Genomic DNA, 26,058 nt, shown 5'->3' with positions numbered 1-26,058 from the left:
GTATTTTATAATTAAAGAGCAAGTGTGAGCTGGGAAGGGTGGGCTGGAAAGCGTGGATTCTGGCTCTAAATCTCAGCTCGACCACTTACTACCTGTAACCTGGGGCAACACAGTTATTTAATTTCGCTGTAAAATGAGGATAATACAAGTCCCTGCTTCATTGGGCTATGGGAATTAAATGAGTTAATGCATCTAAAGCATTGAGAACAGTGTTCAGCCCATAGTAACTGCTCAGTGAGTATTTTTAAGCTATTAGCATGATCAAATTTAGAGAGGAGAAATATAATGGAGCAGTTTCTCAGTTCTTGTTAGAAATAATCATTACATTTGAAAATCCAACAAAATATTAACATTCAAAACCCATTTTCAGAAGTGGTGGTAGAATTGCTGTAACGGAGGAAAATTTAGGAATGTCAGCCTGGTTAAAAGAAAGGGCGGGGGGACCTGGCGTAGGTTATAGATCAATTTAAAGCAGCAAAGTTTTCTAAAGATGCTTCTAGTTTTACTTTAAATAAGAATGAGTTTGCAGTTGCATATATCAAATAATAAGGTGTTATTTGCCAGAGGCATTTTGTTGGTGGGGGGTGGGAGAAAGTTTTGGGGTATATTGCGTGTGTTGGGGGTACATTTTCCCGGCCACCTTTTTCCACTGCTGCTGGTCCTCTGGTCAGGAAGTCTCCCTGTCCCCCACTGGTTCTGTTATTTGTTCTTGGAAAGCATCAACTTGAGGATGAGTCTTTATAGGCAACACATTAGCCTCAGTGTCTCCTCCTGGTTGTAGTCATTTCCAGGTTACATGGGTCAGTGTCTCCACCTTACTTGAGTGAATGCCTAGAAGGCTATTTCAACCTAGAGACTTTTTAGGGGAATGGAGAAGCTGAGGGTAACTCCTCAGCATCAACACTTGAACCCAATCAATACTTGATAGATTACTCCCAGCACACACAATACACCCAGAAATCTTCTCCCCAATCCACACCCAACTAACTTTCAGCCAAGGTTAGAATTCAGTGGTTCCCTCTGTGTCTGTCCCCTTAGCTGTTGCTGTTCAGGTGCAAAGGTGTTCATTTCTTTGTCTACCCATGTGTAGTTGCCTAATATCCAACTAAACTGCATCAAAATATGTAACCCCCTAGGTAGGCAAAAAAGACAATTAGAATACAGTAGTCCCCCCACCCCCCTTATCTGTGGTTTCATTTTCTCTAGTTTTAGTTACTGTCCATCAACTGTGGTCCAAAAATATTAAATGGAAAATTCCAGAAATAAACAACTCCTAAGTTCTAAATTGCTCGCCATTTTGCGTCGTGTGATGAAATCTTCACTGTCCTTTGCCGTCTCATCCGGGACATGAATCCTTACTTTGTCCAGCAGATTCACACTCTAGACCCTCCCTGCCTGTAAGTCGCCTCTAGGTTTTCAGATTGACTGTTACTGTGGCAGTGCTCAGGTTCAAGTCACCCTTATTTGACTTAACTATGGCCCCAAAACACAAAAGTAGTGAATCTGGCAATTCAGATATGCCAAAAGAAAGCCATAAAGTGCATCCTATAAGTTACAAGGGCAAAGTTCCCCACTTAAGAAAAGGCCAGGCCTGGTGGCTCATGCCTGTAATCCCAGCACTTTGGGAGGCCAAGGCGGGCGGATCACCTGAGGTCAAGAAATCGAGACCAGCCCAGCCAACATGGTAAAACTCTGTCTCTACTAAAAATACAAAAATTAGTCAGGCGTGGTGGCAGACGCCTGTAATCCCAGCTGCTTGGGAGGCTAAGGCAGGAGAATTGCTTGAGTCTGAGAGGCGGAGGTTGCAATGAGCCAAGATTGTGCCACTGCACTCTAGCCTGGGTGACAGAGCAAGCCTCCATCTCAAAAAAAAAAAAAAAAAAAGAAAGATCATATGCTGAGGTTGCAGTATAATTGTTCTATGTTACTCTGAGTTATTGTTATCAGTCTCTCACTGTGCCTGATTTATGAACTAAACGTTATCATAGGTATGTATGCATAGGAAAAATCATAGCGTATATAGAATTTTGTGCTATCTGAGGTTTCAGGCATCCACTGGAGATCTTAAAACCTATCCCTCTCTTAGAGTGAGTACTGTGATTATGTTTAAATAAATGAATGCATGCTTGCTTGTGGAAATATTTTTGTATGTGGGGTATGTATATGTGTGTGTGTGTTGCATGTGGACATTTTAATGTGTGTGTATTATCATAGCTGATGGTTTTCCTTTGGACATTTGGCTTCATTTTGTAGAAAGAAAATGCAGTTTTAGAATCAGGAAGCTGATTGGATGATTCCATCTGAATATATGTGTGTGTATAAATAAAATATATTATCAAAAGCCTGACTTGACTTGGGAACTGGGAAGTAGCAGCCTCAGGTCCTCCTAGGTTTATTGGAGTTACACTTATTAGCAAGTAGCCTAATCCTCTCTGCAAAGAGAGGAAGTACAGTTTTATGATAGAATCACGTGGGATGAGGATCACTGAACCAGAGAGAAACTGCTGCTGTTTGATTTCCACTGCAAGTCATCAGTATTTCTTGATCTAGAACAATGATAAAAAGTGTTCTGGTCTTTAAGTAAAACTCAGATTTAGGCTTTATCCTTAGAATCTGATCTTTAAAACTGGAAGCACAAGCTTTCCAGCTTTGAATTCACTCCATTTCAGAGATGAAGAAACCATTTCTCAAAAAGGTGTCTCTGTTGAGGTTTCACAATGAACAAGTCAGGTCAGCTGAATCCAGGTCTAGTGTTATTTCCATGCAAATACATTTTATTTTTCATTTTTGCAGTAATCTTTAGATTAAACTCACTCCTGTACTGTTGGAGTAGTTAGGCACATGGACTGGGTATATGTTTCCCAGATTTGAAAGTTGGTTCTCCATGTCATAGTTATTTGTTCTGGTTGCTATTTCGTCTCAGTTTTCTTATCTGTACAGTGGCGGTAGTTATTTCATAGAATTATACTGAGGACTAAATCAGTTATTTCTTGGAAATTACTTACATGAGTACCCAGCATAAGTGTTAGCTATAATAATTATTATGTTATTAATGATTATGTAATTATGTATTGTTGATAGTAATATAATAATATATTGCTTTTTAGACACTTAGGTTAGCTATCCAGCATATGACAATAAACAGGTGGCTCTGTTGAAGAGAAGGATTCCATAATTTTCTTGTGAAATTAGCGCCATAAATCGTTGAACATCTTGCTTCATTTTTGTGTGAATTATTTGGATTGACTAAGTACTCTTGGTACTGGGCTGAGTTACCATCTGCTGTGTTTTGCTTCCATAGGTCAGGCTTATTCTCCTAGGGAATGGCGAGGTGGAAAAAAATGCCAATAACCTAACCCCAAAATGTATCCTAACTATCTTGTTCACATTTATAGGACAGTTTTATTGCTGTAGGTAAGACGGATAACTGGGCACTATTCCAACATCTTGGCAGTTTTCCTTTTTCAAGGTACTAATATTAGGATTAGCATGTTGTTTTAAAGCCATTGCCTTTCTGCACCTTATAATTGCGTGTTCTTGGGGGAGGCTTGGAACATTTGAATTACGGTTTTTCTGCCAAATATGGGAGAGGATGTCTGTTTTAATACTTCGATTGGTTTTTAAAGTTGGTACTACAGTCCATTTTGCCAACAGACAACACAAATTAGAGGCAGTGTGGGCACACTGTGTATGGGGCAGACACAGAGAGGGGCAGCAAATATGCATGAGCGAGAATGTTATAGCTCTGTCAGTTTTTGTATGTGTGCCTCAGTTTATTTTTGGTATTGATACCAATGTTCGGCAATACAGTGATTTGCCTCCTCTCTTTTGTTTCTAAATCAAAGCCTTGGCAGATTAAAATGACTAGGAAAAGATTAAATTGTTAATGGTATAATCATATTTTTCTCTAAAGCACTGAAGAATTATAGTGTCTATACTTATTAGCATGTGATAACTTCAGTGATTGAAATGTTTAGCTAGTTTTACTCAAATATTAGTAGGATTTCTAATTTTCATAGGAGAGCCTAGTGCCACAAGTTACTGGTAACTAGCACACTCTTCAGTTTTCATCTTCATATAACTGTTGTGAGCATTCAAGGAAGGAGCTGGGAAATGGTTTAGTCTTCATAGATGCTCAACAGATGTGAGTTCTCTTTTCTCCCATGTATACATTTCTTATCTTTTTGTAGACTTCATGGGAGCAGCATTTATGGATTCAGACTTATGTTGTTGACAATGGCCTTGCTACCTGATAGATGATCAGTAAGTGTTCCAGAACGGATACATATGAGAGCAGCAGAGATAGGAGTACATTAGGGCAATTAGAATAGATTCCTTTTTTTTTTTGTTTTTTGAGACAGAGTCAGTTGCCCAGGCTGGAGTGAGGTGGATCGATCTCACTGCAACTTCTGCCTCCTGGGTTCAAGCGATTCTTGTGCCTCAGCCTTCTCAGTAGTGGGACTACAGGCATGTGCCACCACACCTGGCTAATTTTTATATTTTTAGTAGAGATGGGGTTTCATCATGTTGGCCAGGCTGGTCTTGAATTCCTGGCCTCAAGCGATCTGTCCACCTTGGCCTCCCAAAGTGCTGGGATTACAGGCATGAGCCACAGTGCCCGGCCATTAGAATAGATTTCAAAGAAAAGTTGACTATGCCAATCTCTGCTCCCTCCTGTATGTTGTTAAGTCTACAGGGCCATATTAGTACCATTGCCTAAAGAAACGGAGTTCCCCAAGAATGTGTTGGGAATAACAAAAATTCTGTATTTTGACCTGAAAATTGCAGTTCTTGAGCTAGTTATTTTTCTAGGTATTGGTGGAAGTTATGAGTCAGAGTTAGATACTTATTCGTGGATAACACAAGGAGTTCTGTCAGAGATCTGGATGCTGTCAGTAGAATCTCTGTTTACCCTCTTGGGCTCAGTTTATTCATCTATTCTGTGAGGAGGAGTATGCCTGTTTGGCCTTCCTCTTAGGTTGCTTTTGAGAATGAATGAAATAATATGTGAAAATTCTGTTCATAAGTGTAGAAGACGGCTAGTGATGATGATGATGAAATTGACGTTGCCCAAAATATGGAGAATCTAGACTGAATTTATGGCTTTCTAACTTCGAATTTTCAGCTTTCTAACTTCAAATTTTCAGGAATGCATGATGATAAAATGTTTTTATTTCTGATATCCACTGCATTGTTTCTATAGACCTTCAAAGTTTGACACAAATAACTAAATTATTTTGTTTTGTTGGTGAGGATCACTTTTATTTTAGCGGTGTATCCTGTTAAAATAACCTTGCATGAGGATTCTAAAAGTTATACTATGTTGCACTAGTAACTAAGGCAGTTCCAAAAAGAGACATTTTGAATGAATAAGGATAAATCAAAAGTAATTCATATCCATTGGTAAGGAGGTGGCACATACCAAGTGTCAACTGTAGACATTTTAGAAATTGAAGTGTTACCATGGAATCAAAGTATTCCACTGTAAGTTTGAATATCTGAAGATACCTACTTTAAGCCGTCGATTAAGATGAAGTTAATATTCATTTTACATATCCTGCTTGAAACCTCTTATGCTGTGAAATTTTCCTGTCTATTAAGAATAGTTTTAGAAAAATGAATTAGCTAATTCCTTAACTTGTATGTAACTTGAATATAAGTTCCTTTCCTTAACTTGTATGAAAATCAGTTCTCCTTTGTGAAGAGCATGAGAGATACCTCAATAAAATAGTAATTTTATATTTGACATCGGTTGCAGTTTCAAAGTCAGAGTTTTACATTTATGTGCCCCTATATTGTCTAGTTTTGTAATCCCAACTTTAAAAGGCATCCCAAAATAGCAACAGAAGAATAAATTGTGACTTGGGTGTATCAGATTTGTATGATCTTGTTTATTGAGCTGCTTTGTTATTTAGTTACCAAGGATGATGTAAGCTTCTCATCCATGTTTTGCTTTACTATGCTGCATTGTCCTTTAAATGTCATGAGAATACAAATATTTTCAAGGTAGCAGTGAGGAACAATCTAGATGAGATGACCAAAAGGACATCTTATATGAAACTGCAGTGAGCAAAGGTTTATTGGTTTTTGGATCTCTAAATAGAGTGACTTTAGATATCTAAATATAGTGAAAACCAGAATTCAGTGACTTTAGATTTCAGACCATAAGGGGTTGTAACATCTACTCCTTTTCTCTGTAATGAAGAAAAATGACCACAACAATGTGGTGGATATCAGAAATAGAAACTTTTCATCGTCATGCATTCCTGGAAATTCCAGGTTAGAAAGGCATAAAGGAAGAGAGAGAAAACCTGTCATAGTTAGTATATCTACCTTGGTTAGTGTTTTTCACTTAGGGGATTGCAAATTCATATGAGAATTGATGAGAGAAACAATTAAGTTAGAACAAATATTCTCCTTTCATTGTTACAGCCTGTAAAATGTTATTTGTGAGTTGCTACTTATCTATCACCATTTCTCTTTTTCCACTTTATTGTTAGTGTTTGTATGATTGGGGTGGGCGGGGGTCTTCTGGATGGGGTTGCTCACACTCCACAAAGCCTTTTCCCCCTTCTGTTGAAAGAAGACACAGCTGAAATCAGTCTCTTTGCCTTTTCATGATATGGGGATGCGGTGGAATCAAAGCAGGCAGGATGAAAGCCCAAAAGCTTCCTGTTTCCAGCTGTTTTCCTCAGCGAAGGTTTTTTTTTTTTCTTTTTTTTTTCTCTCCCAAAGATGATGCTTCCTTTCAAGGGGTTTTTAATCTGCTAACTGTTTCCTCAGTTTATTTCACTACAGTAAAATGTGTTCCCTTTAGGTCACATCTGTCTCTTTTAAAACCCAACCTGTCCTTTTCAGCCATGTTAGTTGCTACTCAAAAGAACAAACGTGATTTATAAAAGTCCTTTTAATGAGGTACAAAGACCAATAAACCTTTGCCACTAGAGTTTCATCTTTTCGGTTGCTTTATTTTCAGTTATGAAAAATTTGAGATGTCAAAAAGCCATTGAGAACACTATTAATTTGAGCATTTAATATTTGTAAACAAAGCCGTTAAGTATAAAATATGTTGTTATGGCCTTAAGGTTGGTTGTGTTTTTTTTCCCTTCCGAATGCAGTATAATGATATGTAATTTGTTTAATGTAAATTCTTTAATATTAAGGCACTGGAAACTGCATAAATGCTAAAATGAATATTAAGAGTGGCTTGATTTATTAAGTTATAATGTGCATGAAAATATGTCTTTTTTACACTGATGTTTATTGCTTCACTTTTCGCATTGATGTTGTTTTGGAATTTACATTTCTAAATTCTGCATCCTCTGGGGATAAATGAAATATAAAAATGAATTCTTTTAATCACTCATTAAACATAATCTCTAACTAGACCTTTCACCCATTTCCTAGATCTTCCAGGGTTCTCAATAATCATCATCATCGTTATACATTGATTTGTAAAGGAATATCAGAGTGAGTCAGAATTTTTCTGTTTCTTTATCACTTGTCTTTCCCCAAATATCCATACTGACCTAAACGTAGGAGAATTTATCAGCAAGAAGGTTCACATTGTTGCCCTGTTATTTGAGCTAATTCTCTGTGATATAATGAAGCCAGTGGCATATGGGGGAGAACCACCTCATTTCATTTTCACTTTAATGCTAACTCTGACATACGCTTTTGAATTGAAGTGGGGTCCCAAATGCCAATATATGTTAAAAGAATTAAACACTTTAAAAAAAGAGAAAGTTTTCCCTTATTTACTCCTGTTGCCCACTCTCTTGAGGGTGAGAGGCTGATAGCGCTTAAAAACATGAGCATGCCTATTTTATCTGTACTGTTTAATAGAGAGCTATGAAAAAAATGGCAATTAACATATTCAGACAGAAAATCATCCTGGCTGAATGACTCATTAAATAGTCGTATAAACAGGATGTGCCGAAATGAACTGGTTCAGAATTTAGTTCCATTGGTCTTTTCAGCACACACTGCTCATTATCAGCACTTTAAGAAGCAGACTTGTGGGTGCTTAGAGGACACTTAAATTTCTTTTCTCTTTATTTTTTTCTTGAATACTTCTCCCCTCCTCCACTCCTTTCCCCTGCTATTCCTAATTCTTTGGCAGGCTAAGATTACTCGTCCAAACATGAAGCATTCTGTTGGAAATCGAGTTAGGGGTAAGAGCTTCTGACTTTCATCCAGGTCGGTGGTCCTAACCCCAGATGACAATCAAAATGTATTTGAAGATTTTTTTTTTTGGAGACAAAGTCTCCCTCTGTCACTCAGGCTGGAGGGCAGTGGCACAATCTTGGCTCACTGTAGCCTCCGTCTCCCAGGTTCAAGCGATTCTCCTGCCACAGCCTCCGAGTAGCTGGGATTACAGGCATATACCACCATGCCTGGCTAATTTTTGTATTTTTAGTAGAGATGGGGTTTCACCATGTTGGCCAGGCTTGTCTCAAAATCCTGACCTCGTGTGATCTGCCTGCCTCAGCCTCCCAAAGTGCTGGGATTACAGGCGTGAGCCACTGTGCCTGGCCATGTTTTTTAAATATGCAGACATTGCTGAACCTCATTTTTTTGGACTTCCCATTCAGTAGGTCTAGAGGCAAGGCCTGGTAGTCCATATTTTAATAAAAGCTCCCGATAGGATTCAGATAGCCAGCCGGGCTTGGAAACTATTCACTGATTTGTGTCCCCTCATAGTAAAAATGCTCTTTCCCCAGGTACAGGATATATGGCCATCTGGCCTCGATATCAGTGGTTTGCAGACCTGGCTGCAAATTAGAATCACCTGGGGAGCTTGGAGAAGAAATACTGATGTTTGACCCCACCCCCAATTAAATTGGAGGCGGGGGAGTTAAAACCTCCCCAGGTGATTCTAATGTACAGTCAAGTTAGAGTACTTCTGTCCTACATAAGCAGATGGAGCTAGGTTTAGCTGAAAAAGTCTAGTTTTCTTTTAGAATATGCTTTACGCTGTGCTAAAACTCCTCTGTTACTGTGCCTCCCTAACCACACACACAGAGCTTAAACGTATTGCCTCTACTAAGGCTTTCACATTTATTGGTACCCTGTTCTCAGGTGGGAGTGGAATGCTAGGCTCTCACGTTGTATCAGATTCCTGTTTCTTCCTACCTGAGTATCATATCTGTGATGTGCAGATGTGTTGGTATAGCATGAACACCCCACAAAGGCTAAGTAATGAGGATGAAGAACAAAATTGCAGTTTAGCAAAGGAAGGAGCATGCATCTTTTGAGTCCCTGTATACTCCAAGAAAAATTCTGAGTAAACAAGTTTCTTCTTTAGCAAGTTGTGATATTAAATGGGTGACTTTCATTACATTGGCTAACATTTGCATTTCTTGGACCTGTTCTGGAAGAGGGTCTAAGATGAACCCATCGTTGAAGATCTAAAAACAAAAACTTTCACCATGTCAAGGGAAAGAGGAAAGATTTCCATAAGCATAATCTTGTATTATAGATGGTACATGAAAACTCTGCTTCCTAACTGCCCACAGGGATTTAAGGGACATTTTAAGGGGTACTTACAAATAAAAGGAAGAAGATACATTACATCACATTCTCATTACCAAGGAGAAACTCATCCTCTCTAGGAAAGGGTTCTCTCCTATCTTACGTGTGACTTTCCACCTGCTAAGTCCCCTTGAGGTTACTAAGCAAAGACACTCTTACAACACTAAGCCGTTGGTGCTAGAAGTAGAAGTAGACGGAGCCCCTGAGGTTCAGGTACCAGGTCCTTGTATCTCTGATGGCGTGGGAAACAAAAGTCAGCAGCCATTTCTCATCACTAGAGACTCGGAGAAGGTAAAAAGGGGGGGATTCACGAAGTTATCTTGATTTTTCCATATCTTATGGCAAAGTCTTGTGGTAGACCTCAGAACCCTGATGGTTGGTCTCACACTCGTAAGTTTACGTAAGGCTTTCTCAAGAAACTGACATCCAGAGCACTTGCCTTAGAGAAGACAGTTGACCATGGTCATGACACTGGCAGGTGTTAGGACTGGCTGGTCTACTCTGGTATGACAGGAACCCTGGGCCTCTGAATAAGGGAGGTGATTATGCTTTAAAGTCTAGGCTTACCGATGTGTAGGGCTGTGGGACTCACTGTCAGGGTTGTGTAAGGCGAGGGCCATCGCTTGCAGAAGTCTGAGTGTGTGAGCACCCCCTTAAATATTGCCCCCAGGTGCTTTACTTGCTTAACCCCGAACCCAGCCCTGGCAGGGAGCAACAGCAGGAGGGAAAACCATAGGTAATTTAGGTCTTCACATCTTATGCTTCATTTAATGTGGTTGATAAAGAGCCTCCTTGTAAAAATACCTTGGTGTAGACTCCCAGGGAAGGAAACACTTGTGTGACTGACAAGCCAGCAGTGCCCATGGCCACGTGTGTCACCCTGGTGGAGGATAATCGTCCTATTATTTTTTGTCAGTAGGTATAACAAGTGGGTAGTGCTTTGTGTATTCCACTGTGATGAATTAATTTTGTGTTCATTGTAGTAGCACTGATCATAATGAATTAATTTGGTATTCATGTGGATGTCAGAGGTTTTTTGTTTTTTTTTTTCCTTTCCAATTTCATGTAGCTTTAGTTAATGGATACTTTAAAGTACAGTACATCTGATCTGATTCTATTCTCTCATTCACTTCTCATAATTTTCCCCCCGCTGGATATTGTGAGGTCTTCTGTTTTTAAACATATTTAACTTGATCTTTAAATAATTAATGTTTTAATAGCTTTACATGAACTCAAACATTCCTCCTGCTTTTAATTTATAAAATAAGGAAAATAAGGTAAATAGTTATAACAAATATAACTGCTAGGTTGAATGATATACTTAATAACTTGTATATTTTAGTTTAGTTTAAAAAGATCTGAACTAATCATTTGTAATTTGTAGCCTTATTGAAGACAAATATTGCATCCCCTTATGCAAATATAAAATAATGAAAACTGCATGCCGTATATAATAGTTTGCTCTTCTTTTAATTTCTTCTCTCTTCTTTCCCTCATAGACAAGATTGATAAATGTATGTGCATATATTATTTATCTGTTCATGTAAGGACATGTAATTGACTATTAGATATGGTAATTGCATAAATATATCTTATTCAAGCTTGTTTCCTTTTCTGTTTGTAAAATAAATGTTTTTGTTAAATTGGAATATATACTGAAATAGAAGTGCCTAATTTAGGATTGAGAAACTAGGTACCCAAACAAAAATCAAATAAAATTCTGGGAACCTTTTGACAAACTTGTTCTGTAACCTATATGCGTTTAAAAAATTTGTTCATCATGTTTGCTGATTATTGAAGATATTTATAATAGAACAAGGGTTTCCTTCATCACTAACACACCTGCTCGGCTGATTTGCTCCCAGTGGAAATATGGTTGAACCTTTAGAAAGAACGATGTTTTTTGCCTTACGAGTATCAAGATGCCATTTTTGGTCTTTCTTTAAATTTAAACTTGGAAATGGTATCCTCCATATATTCTCTCGTGGCTTTAAACTTTTTTTTTTTTTTTTGTAATTTTACAGCTCTTGTTCAGTTTGATTCTCAGCAGCAGCTGTATTCCATTGTAGACTGCTGTGTTTCAGCAGTTGATGGATCCTGTATATATTCTACTATTTAGAGTATATAAAGAAGTTGGGACTCTTGCAAGTGGCAAGGACTATATAACTGGGTTACTATGGCTTTCATTATTTTTGTTATTATTGTGACAGATTGTACAGTAATATGCTAACAAAGATTTATAGCATCATGCAGCAGTAGGAAATGTTGGGATGGAGGAGAAAACTCATGTGAAAACAAATGTCTATGATAATAAGGGGAAAGCAAAACTTCAAAAAAGCTCTGAGAATTGTTTCTAGTATAAATATTTTTATTAACATTTGTTATGGTTGAAGATCTTGAGAGGAACTGTTCATGCATTTCTGCAATTTAGATTATGCTCTATGCCTATTTGTGCGTCATCGTTCTTAGGAGATTATTCTTTTCTTTCTTCTTCTTTTTTTTTTTTTTTTAGTTTTTTTGTTTTAGTGGAACACATAGGTGTTGAATATGCAATGAACAGAAAATTTATGGAGGGCAGAATTATGAGTATCTGAGGAAAGTTTAATTACTTTTATAATTTAGATAAGCTTCATAATTTATTGTAACATGCTGTACTTTGGCACAATTTATAACAATTATAAAGCACTTGAATTTAGGTTCTTTACTTGGCAGCTATCAACAGAGTTAGCTGTATGAAAACTTTAAGCGTTTACTTTTCTTCCTCCACCTTGCATTAAAGGCTTACGCTGTAGTGGTTTTGTTGCTCCCATTTTCATTTGCCACATCTCTGGGTTTTATGTATCACAGTATAGTAGGCTTGTGGCTATACACTAGGAAGCAGATGAAGAGAGAACCTGAAGATACCTCCTGATGCCCAAACCTAGGAAAGGGAAAAATGGGGAAGAACTCAGATGACTCTTGGAAATGATTCTTGCCTCAATTAAAAAGACCTCACCACTCACCTCCATGTAAAGGACAGATCCTGAATTATTCAAATGATTCAGAAATCAATGTTTAAAAAAATGAACATAAATTCCTTTTCATAATTAAAGAGCAGAATAAAATGGCTCTTTTCTTATGTCTAGATGATATTGCTGTTAAAGGAATTGCTGCCTAGTATACAATTTTTTGACGTTTTCTACAACATCAATCTTATTTGTTGTCCTTTTTTGTCATGCCTGTTAAATGTGTATTTTTCTGTGTTGATATTGAAACTAATGTACAAAGTGTGACATCTCCAAAAACTGATTTGGTTGTTCCTAAAAACATTTGTCCTTAAAAATACATTTATTTGCAGCCCAGGAATTTTTAGATTCACATTTTTCTTTTAATAACTAAACTGTAGAACAGAATTAGCTCTCATAAAACCTTGTACTTGCTGAACAACTCTCATAATTAAATGATTATAATGATTTTATGTGACACTTTGAACTTCTAAAGTTCTTTCACATCTGTGTATGTTTAGGACAAGATTTAAAAGTTTAATTATTCTACAGTTGGAGTAGAAATAAGTGGCGAAGTATCCAACTTTTGTACCTCAAATACCTTCTTTTTTTTTCCCCCAAATCCTTCTTATATTCTCCACCGACTTTTTGGGCTGGCTAAGTGTGACAGAAATGGGAACTTTAGTTCTGGCTTTTGATTCTCTCATGTTAGTCTAGGTTTTTGATAAGTCGCTTGGTGCAAAACACTGAAACAACTTATCTATTGGCTTAAATGAGTCAACAGTGTGAATCAAACAGGTTGTGAATTGGTTAAAATAATAAACCAGTAACCCTGTGGTTGAGCTCTTGATGATTAAAGAACCAGACCTAAGAATGCAGTTATAGTCTTTTAAAAGAGAGTAAAGACTCCCACTTCTTTGAGCTGTTTCTTTGTGTAGATTTCTTTTTTTTTTTTAAAGAAAGGCTTCATTATCTGTTTCAGATCTTTATAGATGTTGCAATAAGATACTCCTTTCTATTAGTATAGGATTGAAAGGATCAAAGTTAATAACTTGAACTGAGATGCTTTAAAATAACAAAATAGTTTATTATCTCTTTCCTTTTCAAGATTTATGTTCTTACAAGGGTACAATGTACCTGATTGAATGTGGTCCTACTGGTAAGGATTCCATGTAATAGAAGAGTAATTCCCTTGTCTAGCATTCTCTAGGTTGTTTTAATGTTGCAGGTGAATGTGTTCTGCTGTGCAAATAAATGTAGTTCTCTTATTCACATTCCTGATGACTTGCATCCTTAAACCCTTTTGGTCAGGGTATTATTGTCCTTTATCCTGAAAAATGTCTGTGATTGTAGTGCCCTAATACTATAAATCAATGGGGACTGAATTCAGTGCCTGCTAAGTAGTGTAAGGCAACCCTTTAAATGCAAATGCATCAGGGCTGGTTTTAATGTAATTTTAATAAGGCTGAAACCATTTTGAAGTAGACTTAAATCATAATACTAATCTTAAAAGACTCTATTTAGCTGAGAAGTCCCTTTATTCCCACTGGCCATTTTTCCTCTGTGTGCATCCAAACCACCTTTCATGTGATTCCACAGTTTTTCATTTTTTTTTCTCAAATAGAATATATGTACAGTTTGTGTTTACTTCATTAGTTGGAGAAGAGCTTGTATTGACTAAAATTGCTTCACTTCTTTTTCTTCCTGGTTGTACATGCCTGACTAATCTCTCTCTCTGTGTGTGTGTGTGTGTGTGTGTGTCCATAATATTTCAAACAAATTGCTATGTTTTGGTCAGAGAAGTAAAAATCTAGCTGTCAATGCTGACTGGAAGAAGTTATTTAAGAATATAATATTTAAATAGGGGAGTAAATGCAAAGTAATATAAAAATGAGGAAAACATTTACAAAATCAAGCATGACCTCAAGTCCAATATTTTTCAATCTTCTAAGCCTGTTGGTTTCACCACCTCACATTATTTCAATGTATGTGAAATATATCTTGCTGTTTATATTTGGGTTGATGGGACAGGTGCAGGATCTTTGACCTCGGGAAATAAATTGGATTAAGGACTAGCTTAACTAGTCTACAGAAACTGTAGACTACAGAAACTGAAGGCAAGAACCTACTGTCACATCTTTTGCAGAGAGACAAAGGCATTTTGGTCTTTGGATATTTTACTTGGGATATGTATTTTGTGTATTTGTGTAATTGTGTATTAATTTACACAAACTTAAGTAAACAATATAGTAATACTATAAGATTCATCAAATAATTTATAAATTAATTTTCCCACATTTTTCTGTGTTCAAGAATTATCAAGGAGATGTGTAAATATTGAAGCCTATACTATATTCCATGTATTAGCTTTTAATGTATTTCATATAATTCAGAAAACAGTAATTTATCATTTACATTACTTTCCTTTTCCTGTTGAGCCTTCTGAAAGAATAATGTAGACCAGCATTTTAAAAAAAAGCTTGTTTCAAGACAAACATGTCTTGAAATAGAAATTTTATTTTCAGTCCATTCTGCATTAAATATTGTAAAACATCCCTAGAAAGTGATATTATTTGTAGTGATTCCCAAATTGCTTTGACCAGACAACTCCTTTTTTCATGAAATACCTCCCCTGTGGAACATTCTGCAGAAGACAGTTTTGTGAAATGCTAACTTAGCCCAAAAGGTTTTTTAAATTAGGGCCTTTCAAGTTAGTGGTGGTATTTAGTTTCTTGTTTTTTAAAATAGACTTTGTTTAGGACAGTTTTCTAGGGTCGCTGTGCCACTCATGCTAACCATCCTGTCGTTTTGAAAAATACTACTTGTAACATGTGAACAGATATGGAGGTCCTCTACCTGAATATTTTAATACCAAATAATAGCTATATCTTCTCAGATATTGGTAGCTATGTCAATGGAGATGTGAAATTGGCTTCTATCGATGGCTTTTGTCCATTCTCCAAGAGAAGCCTGTCTTTGTGGGTGGAGGTGTTGGTGGATATGTGTATGTGTCTCCTTCTCTTACCCTCTTAACAGTTTGGTCACAGTGGTGACCAGTGAGTATAGAGCAGAGCCTTGACAATGCACCTGACTTTGGGCTCTAGCCAGATAGTATGAATGAGTGATGCAGATGTTAAGGAGAGGTGAGTTTAGGGCAACTGGGGCATGCATGCCCCCTCATTCATTCAGTCACCATTTCCAAGAATCCTGTGCAGGGCAAATAAGATCTATCTCAGGACCAGCAATATCTCATCCTTGGTATGAAGATAAGAAGTCAGGAGACTTGAGCTGTAGGTTTGGTTTTCTCCCTGCCTGGCAGGCTTGCCTAATTTACAGCAAGTAGAAGATAATCTGTGTCTTGTTCAAATCTAAATAGCAATGCTTTAAAGGTAGTGTAGAATATTTGTTAAAAAGAACATATTAATTATGTTTTTAGGAGCTTCTGTAAGGAAGAAAGAAGTTTAACCCCCCAACTTTTCTCTTTTGTAGAACCGCAAATTACTGCTATTTTAAATAGACTTTGTTGTTTAACTATACATCCAGGAAAATCTAGGAAATTAAAGAAGCATGCATATAAATGATTGTGTAGCAGAACATGAACATTAAATTCAAACAGTGAAGAAATTAAAGTTAGAAATACTCTCAAACATATGAAGGTTCTAGAATCAATCCTTAAAGCACAGTCTGAGACATGGGATATCTTTGCACTTACTTGGACCTTGGTTTCTATTCCTGTGATGATTATTGGATTTGATGCCATCTGATGTCCTGTTCCTCAGATTCTATGAAGCTGAGTCTGAGATTAACTTAGGTCTGAGATTGACATAAAGGGGAACTGGTCCCTAGATGTCCTCAGGGCTGAGAAGTTATTGATTTCTCAAGTATAATAGGACTGCACAGACGCACAATTTGCACCAATCGGAACAAAATGTTTAACAAGTTCTGAGTATAGAAAACACTTTGCAATTTGAATTTCTATGATTCCAAAATTCAAAAAAGCTCCTTTTTGATTAAATGCACTGCCCTCAACCACACATGCTCATTTTCTCTGTCTACTGCTTTGTCATTCTGTTTATTTAACTTTACTTGGCATACCAGAGTTTTAACGCTGAGATTTTAAAGTACATATGCAAAATTGGAATGTGTCAGAGAACCTAGGAACAGATTCAACAAAGGAGTCATGAGGCACATTGCACATGCTTTAACATCAAGGTGTAAACGGAGCCCATTAAACCATTAGTTAAGTGGTGATCGGGAGCAAGAGCCTGATTAGATTACAAAATCTTCTGTGTGTGAGCGCGGTATGTGAAAACATAACACTTGATCTGCACCACAGTGCCAGGAAGATTCAATTAGAGAACTGGTATGTGCCCAGATTTGGGGACATAAAGGGCAACTGGATTTTGAAGAAAAGATGGTAAGGAAACACCTGCAAAAATCTGCTTCTCTGTGCAACAGACTGGGTAATTGCATATGCAGATGGATAGTTAGGGATATAATTACTTGATTTGTGAACACAAATGCCCTTTCGATTGTGTGAGTGTTGAATTTTGCAGTGACAGGTGCCTGCGGATTGCTGTGTGTGTATCCTTTGCACCCCTGTTTAAATATTTGGCCTGGAGTATGTCTTCCATTCATTGTGAATGGAACCACCGCCGTCCCACCCCCATGATGGTCTGGGGGAATTGTTATAGCTCTTAATGTCTCTCCAACTTTTTGTCATAAATAATAACCTTAATTTGAAACCTTAACTAAAAGAAGGACTGCATAGAGGCATGTGGTGAAGGGCTTACGAATTATGCATAGAATTCATTTTTTAAAGCTGCTGGATGTAACTCATTAGTTTTCATTGTTTTCTCAAAATAAGGAAAACTATTAACCAACACTGCAGACTAATAGCCTGGATTTTTTTTCCCCCATAATCAACTGAAGTTTAATGGAAAATCATCTTTTGAAAGACTTCCTTTTTTCTCCTTGCTTTTTCTTAACCTTTCCATTAATACTGTTCCAATATCTTCTCTAATCTCTCTCAATTAAATAGCATTCTCAGTCATTCCTTTTCTATGTCAACATTTCTATACCGCACTGAAGATGTTTGTGAAAATACTGGTGCAGTCCAAATGGGATTTATTTTTAAATTGAAGAATTTGTTAAGCACTTACTTATGTGGAATGGTCAGGTCATCTCTGTATTCCTTTCTCTGGCCTTATGGAGAAAGTGGAGGAAACGGTGTCTGCCTTTAATGAGGTTGCTAACGTGCCTGAACTACACAATAAGTTATTAAGTCATACTTTATGTGATTATTCAGTTTCTTTTTTTTTTTTGCTCCATTCTAAATCAAACTATCTAAATTATTTTTGTCAAATAAAGGTGAATTTCAGCAGTTGTTGATAATAAACACTTTCATGTACTATTCATATCAATGTGTATGATACTCTGCTAAGTATAGTACATCAGTAATCTCATTTAATCTGTCAAACAATATATATTATTCCCATTTCACAGATGAGCAAACTGAGCTGTAAAATTAAGTCTATTACTCCTGCCATATAGTTAATAAGTAGAAAGGTATTGGAGTTCAGAAATATGTGCCTCTCTAGCCCACGTTTGTTGCTGTTTTGGCATCTAATTTGCAAATATAAATAAATATATCTAAATAAATGAAAAGAATCTTGAATCTGCGTTTTTAAAGGAGCCTGCCAAAGAGAGGCAAAATAACCGCAGAAATCCCGTTTTGACTGGCTTTGATATGAAGACTTCACACAACTCTTATTTTAATTTCTTGGTATTTCCTTATGCTTTGCTGCTCTTCTGAGGCACATTTTCTCAGTAAGATATTCTTTATGCTTTTTGACTAAAAATGTGGGGATTAAATTTTACCCACAAAAAGGTTTGAAACCGTTCTTTGTAATTCTTCATGTGTCATTAAAAAAGTATCCGCATGTATTTTGGTGCGTGTGGAGAAGGAGCTGGCAGTGTGCTCAAATAATGCTCAGAACCACCTGCTTTGAATGTGGTCTGATTGAATCAAATGACGACTGCTTTTCATCACCAAGCAGGGATTGGGATGTGGGGGAAGTGTTTTGTTTTGATATTTCACATGTGCTTAGGTGTTCGTGGTTTCAGGTTGTTTAAGAACAGACTCTCATTGAGTGTTGGTGAGTCCTGTGGGGGAGATTTGAAAGCAACGTTGAGGATTTCTAGGTCTGTTTCAAAATCACATCCTCTTGTGTGGTGCATTTATTTGTGTTTAGGACGCAGATTGCCTTGTGGAAAATGGCAAATCATTTTCCCTCATAAAAGGTTTCTTTTGTTTTTTTGTTTGTTTGGTCTTCAGCTATTTTTTTGGGTAGTCGCCCCTCCTGAGTTCTGATTATCAGTACTTTCATCTTTTATACCACTCGGTTCTCTGGAGTTCTTGGTGCACTGTGGTTCCACTTTTCTTGTTTGGGGTGATGATTAACATCCGCCCTGATACTCGCCTGGTACTTGAGGCTCTGAACTTCATTATCTTCTCTTCGATTGCAGCTCGTGGCACTTGTAGGCAACGTGCCTCCCAAAGAGCCTGAAAGAGATTACAGCTCACTTCCTGCCATCAGACAGTAGGTGGGGAGGTCAAGGGGTGTGCAGAGGAGAGGCTTGGTGAAATTCAGACTTTTGGGCCCCATCTAGAAGAATCTGCTTCAGTATCTCTTGGAGCTACCCAGGAATATGTATTTTTAAGAGTGCTCCAGATCTGAGGGACAGTTGGAATTAGGAAAACTGTGGCTCTAACTGATGCCCCAGTACTTCTCAAAGTGGGTGCCCCCACATCCTGATATGCTAGATGTGTTTTGTAACTGCAGATTCCTGGGCTCCACTGGGAGTGGTGGCCCTGGACCAGCCTCTGTCATGTGTCCCCCACCACAGTCTTGGGATTCGTATTTGTACGAACTTTGGAGAATGAACTGCCACAGAGATTCTAGGTGACAGGACATTGTGGGGTAAATTGGAGGATTACAAATCATGCTTCTAATATCAGCACAGGTACACACAATCGTCAAAATGGGGACAGGTGTGTTTGGAAAGCTTGTTTTGTAAAGAGAATCTTTTCTCCCTTTGACTTCTCTTCTTTACATGGAAGCTACATTTCTGAATTAAAAAGAGACAGAAAAAAAGAGAACAATAACAACAAAAGGTTCCTGAGGCATACCTAAGCTGCAGGAGCCAGGGAGTGTCCCTTGTTTTACTTGGTGATGGCTGTTTGAACAGCTCTTTGCTTTGTCCTTCCTGTCCTCTGATGTGAGGATGCAGGATTGGAATCATTAGAAACCCTAGGTTAGTAGCATCAGGCTCCCTGCCCTGTGTGGTCTCTGGGAGGACAGAGCTGCAGTTTAAGTTGTGCTTTTGTCTTGGCAAGCACCTTTCAATTTTTATCCTAGCTCAGTTGCTTTGTTTGGCATTTTACTGGCCAATACTCCCTTTTTCCCTCTCTTCTCCATCTCCTAATTCTCAACCTCTTCTGGGGCCAAAAACTTGGAGCAAAGACTTTAAAAAAACCAATTTCACTCCTGTTTATGTAATCATTTCTATATTACAGAAGGCTACGGTATGTTTTAAAATGTATACATTTCTTTGCTTTTCTCCCTTGTGACTGAATTTTTGAAAAATGCTTGAAATACGGACACCAAAACAGAATATATGTGTGTCACATTTAAACGGAAAACCCTGTTTGTTTTGTATATTAGACTATAGTCAATGAAAACCCAGGGAGTAAGGATTTTCATGACCACAACTGAATATAGAACCTCATAGGTTTTTGTTATAAGTATAAATATTGAGAATAGTTTTGTTTGTTTATGCCAGTGCAGTTTTATAGCAAATCCTTTCAAATGGGGTGCAAAGCCATCCATGGATATTTGTAAAGGCTTTGCAAAATCATACATAAAATAAATTGTCCATTTGATTTGAACAAGTTTTGCAATTATTTGTGGCTTTAACAGGGGCTTTTGAAGGGCACTGTATATATCTACCAGCTGGTTCTACTTTTTTTTTTTTAAGAAAATGGAGAGCTTTGTATACAATCCCTTGGGTCAACCAGTAATAAACTATATATCAGGTAGTCAAGTCATGCCATTTCAAATCTGTTTTACATTTTAAAGGGGTAATAATTTGTGAATTTTATCTCATAGAAATTTTTATGCTTCAAATCAAGTTGTTATCCCATCCTTGTTTATTTTTTTTATCGATCCCCTCTCTCAGTGTTTTAGAGAAATAAAACATACAGTGGAAGCTCTTAATGGGAAAAAATACTTTCTTATTTATTATATTATATCTTGTAATAATATATTTCTATCACCATTTAAAAACATTCTTTTAGTTATTGATGATTATTTTGTCAAATTATATGAATTTGGTTCTGTTTTCTTTTTGTGACAAAGATTCTGAATTTTCATGTTTAATAAATGCAGTTCTTCACATGACAAATGTTCATTGAGCCCTTAGCAAGGCATTGGTGTCAACCCTGGTTCATAGGTGCCCAGAGTTCCTGTCCTTCTGAAGCTTGCATCCTGGTGGGGATAAATAAACAAAGATACCTACCAACAAATATAAATATATGTATATGTATGTATGTAATTGACTGATTGATATCTGTGTGTGAGTGTTTCCCCAATGGCATTATGCATTTATTTATTCATTCTTCATGCATTTGTTGTGTGGGAAAGAATGTTTACCAGGTTGAGGAAAGACATGAGACTCGACAGCCGGGGATATATTAGGTAATGGTGAGGAGTCTGGTGTGATTGAGGCACAGAAGGAAGTGCCAATGTAAAGTAACATGAGAAGAAGGTACACACAGATCCTGAGCACCTTAAATGCTAGCCTAAGGAATTTTAAGTTTATACCCACAGCAATAGGGAGCCGCTGAAGATTTTTGTATGGAGAAGTGACAGTTGTCAGTGGCTCATAATAGATTGGAGTGGGCACCTTTGCTGAAGTTAGGGAACCTGTTTTCAGGTCCTTATTGTGAGAGGTGGTAGTTAAAAGAGGAAAGGAGGGGAGGGGGTTGGCAAAGGCTGCAGTTAGTTACATTGAGTGAGGTCAAGTAAAATGTTTTGAAGCATTCCTGTGGAGAAGTTCCAGATCTTCTCACCTTTCACAACTTTGTTAGACTCACTCTTCAGTGAAATAAGACTGGTCTTGATTTTTCCGTGCGTCTTGAGTTAAAGCGTTACCCTTTGCTACCTGGGCTCTACGATTTCACCTGTTCTCTGGCCACACCTTGGAATTCACTTCTTTGTGCTCTCCAATATTTGATTTCCTTCTTGTCTTCTTTTTGTTGTTGTTGTTTTTTGTTTTTGATACAAGAGTCTCACTCTGTCACCTAGGCTGGAGTGCAGTGGTGTGATGTTGGCTCATTGCAACCTTCGCCTCCCGGATTCAAGCGATCTTCCTGCCTCAGCCTCCTGAGTGGCTGGGATTACAGGTGTGCACCACCACGCCCGGCTAATTTTTGTATTTTTAGTAGAGATGGAATTTCACTATGTTGGCCAGGCAGGTCTCCAACTTCTGGCCTCAAGCCATCTACCCTCCTCAGCCTCCCAAAGTGCTGGGATTACAGGCAGCATGACTACTATGCCCGGCTTTCCTTCTTGCCTTTTCTTAAGAGTCCTGCTTCAAGGAAACTTCCGTCTCCTTTTCAAAAACTATTTCAGTAACAATCCCTTGGTGTTTATTTACCATTTGTAGCTTAAACTTAAAACTTTTTCCTTGTATTAGTTATTTTTCAAATATACTTTTTGTCTCTTCAACTAAATTTTGAGCTCAGGATTCATAATTTATTTGAAGAGGTACAAACAGAAAGTTAGGTTCTGTCCCATATTTCTAAGTAGTAGGATTTATTTTTCCTTCTATTGAAATAAAAATATAAATGGCCTTTGAGGCTCCAGGAGAGCCCACAAAATTTTATTTAGTCCAAAATACCGTAAAACTTCAGTATTATTAATACTTAAAGATGGTTTGCCTCAAGCAAGAAATATGAAGCTCCGGGGAACACATTCTGTGTGTGTGACACATCCAGACAGTGTGGTTTGCCAAATGCTAGCTGATCCAGAGTGAGGTTCTTAACCTTCATCAAGTCAGGGACTGCTTTAAAAATCCAACGCAAGCTATAGTCTCTCTTCCCAGAAAAATGCGTATAGCTAAATACATGAGGAAAATTCTATAGTCCTTAGGCTGTGTATGCAGCATGTGTGTAGGTATGATATTGGTAAATCCAAAAGAAAAAATGCTTCTTAGGTACCTTTAGTAGCCATTAACGTTACCTGTGCTAAGTGCTCATTAGGCATTTGCTGGCTGATTCTATTCATGTGAGGGCCACAGGGACCAGGAGAGGTGAGAGCAAAGATGCATGCACAGATCAGACAAGGGTTAAATGGGGAATTATGCAGCATGTAACTTATACATTTCCTGAAAATGATGCTTCTGTGGGCTTAGACAAAAATGAGTGGCCAGGAGAGGATTGCTGTTGGATAGATGAAGTCTAGATTTATCCAGAGTTGGTATTTCTTATTAAAGAACCTCAGTGAGCAGTAAGTTCATAAACCTACTGGGGTGCTGGTGGAGGGGGAGATCTACTGTTTATTTTAGGATGTTTTCAGCTGCAACAAAAGAAAACCCTGACTCAAATGGACTTAAACATACGGAAATGTATCATATTATGTTACCTATTCCAAAATATCTGGTGGTTTCCCTCCTCTGTGTACTGCCTTCATCCTAGGAATGATAAGGAAATTCCTGCTTTGGTTCTGGGCATCACATCCAAACACAAAAATCATCAAAGAGGGTAAGTGGTTGTCTACTGATGTGTCTCTTTCCTTGGAGTAGGGAGATGTTTCCAAGAACCCAGTAGAGGCTGCACCTTTGTGTCTTAGTGCTCATTTTGAAACCAGTATCTGGCCTGGGGAAGGCAAGGGGTGTGATTGGCTGCAGGACTTGGGGGTTTCCCTCTGGAACTGGAAATGAGGTCACCTGTTCCTGATCCACTAGGAGGAGTGGTGTCTATGTGAACAAATAGCAATTATACCAAAAACTGCTGCACGTTCTACTAAGAAGGAAGGAGAGAAAAATAGATATTGGACCAACAGAACTAACAGTGTCATTGTATCTTCTGATAAACTCACATTCTGAATAAAAAAGGAAGTCATGTTTGTATTTTTAAAATTTATCTGAATCTGTGTTATTTTCCCTACCACAACACATGGGGTACACTTATATGCTTAAGTCCATGTGAGTGAGCTTTTATAATAGATATTCTGTCCACACAAGGACTGGTTTCCATGGCCCCCACTCAGTTTACTTATGGGCCCCACTGTCATGCACAATTAAGAAAAAGACAAGATTTTAGCAACTTGGACTGAACTATAGACTTTGCCTAAACTCGTTATTTACAGCAGCACTTTTCTTTATAGGTGAATTGTTAAAGGTTTGATTACTTATTCTTGCCTTGGAGAATTTTCAGGTATGGCTTACAAAGTGATATGAATTGTCATCTCTCAAATGCATCTTTAATTTAAGCATATCCTCTATGTTTCTGGGTAGAGGAAGAGAAAAAAAGTCTATGAAAATGAATTTAAAATGCTTCTCAGAGTCAGTATTAATTTAAACCGTTGCGATTTTCTGTGGGGCATATTTAACCCAAAAGAAAAGCCCTTATAATTAGGAAATTGGGATTCTGAATAATTAATTTGAAAGAGGAAAGATAACTTTTTCTACAGAGAACATCTTTCATCCAAATTTGGAGTTCCAGTTTCTTCAGATGTCACTGCTCTCTCATAACATAAGAAAATGGGTAAGAGGCAGTTTGGAAAGAGGTTGAAAGGAGAAATTATAGGTTCTCCTCCCAGCTTTTCCAATAATTTGCCTTGAGGACTTGGACCAAGCCCTGACGTTCTCTGATGTATAAAGTTGTAAAGGAAGATGAAATACTGTGCACGAAAGTGCTTTGAAAAATCGAAAGCAGTAAACTGCCCTAGGGTATTTATTGTTAGCGTGGTGGTTCTGGTTATTATAAATGAAGCAGAACTTTAAATATTAATGAGACTCTTGTTCATCAATGGGGAAGTTACAGGGGAAAGGTTTTCCAAAAAATGCTGAGCTGTAACTGCCATCCAAGTAAGTGACGCGGAATGCCTAACCCACTTTCTATCTTGCTATCACCTGATCACAGAAAGCTGTTTCACTGTAGAGGTAACAGTTGTTTTCTCCTCTGTCCTGAGGCCAATGATTATATAATATGTATCAAATCACTAGGGTGCATATCAAAGTGAGCATAAAGAGGCAAATATTTCCCTTTACAATGACCATATAAGAGATTATTTCTGTCAGGGAATAAGGCATACATGAAGTCTGACTGTTTCACTGCATTTTTGCTGTAGAAATCACTGAGCTTGAGACTTGTACATTAACTCCATCTGGTCATGTGACTGGCAAGTGAAGTGTTTCAATGTGTTAAGAGGACTGATCTGCATATTTCTTGCTGAATCTTAATCTGTACTTGCATATTTGTGAAACGAATGAGTATTTAAATTATGGAGAAAAGATGTATTGTGTCAAGCTAACCTTTATAGCATACCTGTGGTTGTAGTTTCTCTAGCTAACAGTGGACAAGGTGAAAACTCATTATACATTTTCATCATGTTAGGTATTCTTCTCAACGTCACAGGAGCACTGCAGAATGGTTCGTAACTTTATCAATTCAGCTGGCATTCTGGATATATTTTGTATGGATGGCCCCTTTGAGGGGCTAAAGACACAGCCATCCATTTCACCAAGAGTCACCAAGGGCGCCTTATTGCCCCTACCCCGTGCTGGGTACTGAGGGTGGGATAGAAGGCAAACCAGACACATCCCTTGTGTTTATGCAGCTTATTCTTCAGTGGGCAAGAAATTACTTGAGAATCCTAAAAATATAAAATTACATCTATGACAAGTCCAATGAAGGGGAAGGATAAGACACTTGATTGAGGAAGACATTTATTGCTAGTCAGGGGGGACAAAGAAAGCTGACCCAAGGAAATGATGATTCAGCGGAGTTGATACAGGAGTGAAATAGTCATAGTAGGAAAGTGGAGTGGTGGGAGTTGGGAGGAAAGTACTGTATTTGAGGAACCACGTGTTCAAGTTCTGCAGCAGAAGGGCCAATGAAGCACTTGAGTGTTGTCAAAGGCAATCATGGTAACTGGAAGAGAGAGCACGAGGGCGTGAGGGTATGTTATCAGGATGACCTTGATGTTTACAATTAAGAAAGTTGCTCTAATCCTGACATCAGTAGGAAGACTGAAGTATCTGAAGGAGGGAGTTTGCATGTCTGTTCACAAAGACCTCTTAAGCAATACACTGTACACTATTAATATGCCAGTGGTTCTTGGGGCGCTGTCTCCAACTGTGGTTGTCTCACTACTGTATACTCTACTCCTTCCCCAGTGTGTGCTATCTGTGTGATTTGTGTGGGATCACTACATCCCTGGTGGACTACTGTGACTGGACTAAAACAATCAAG

The 26,058-nt window shown here is 37.8% G+C and overlaps 1 protein-coding gene and 1 long non-coding RNA gene across 25 annotated transcripts in view; both read left to right on the top strand.

Moving 5' to 3' along the window:
• The window catches only part of TCF4 (transcription factor 4), a 366,054-nt gene that overhangs the window by 81,205 nt on the left and 258,791 nt on the right, over positions 1-26,058 (top strand). The gene's annotated exons all lie outside the window — the stretch shown is intronic.
• LOC134760301 (uncharacterized) overlaps positions 1-26,058 on the top strand; it is a 101,076-nt gene that overhangs the window by 69,056 nt on the left and 5,962 nt on the right. The window contains exon 1 of the long non-coding RNA XR_010137587.1: positions 1-26,058. This exon is cut by the window's left edge and continues 69,056 nt beyond it. This is a non-coding gene — a long non-coding RNA (uncharacterized LOC134760301).

This window comes from Pongo abelii, chromosome 17 (genome assembly GCF_028885655.2).
Source record: "Pongo abelii isolate AG06213 chromosome 17, NHGRI_mPonAbe1-v2.0_pri, whole genome shotgun sequence".
Lineage (NCBI taxonomy): Eukaryota > Metazoa > Chordata > Mammalia > Primates > Hominidae > Pongo > Pongo abelii.
This window is presented reverse-complemented; position numbering and strand designations above follow the sequence as displayed.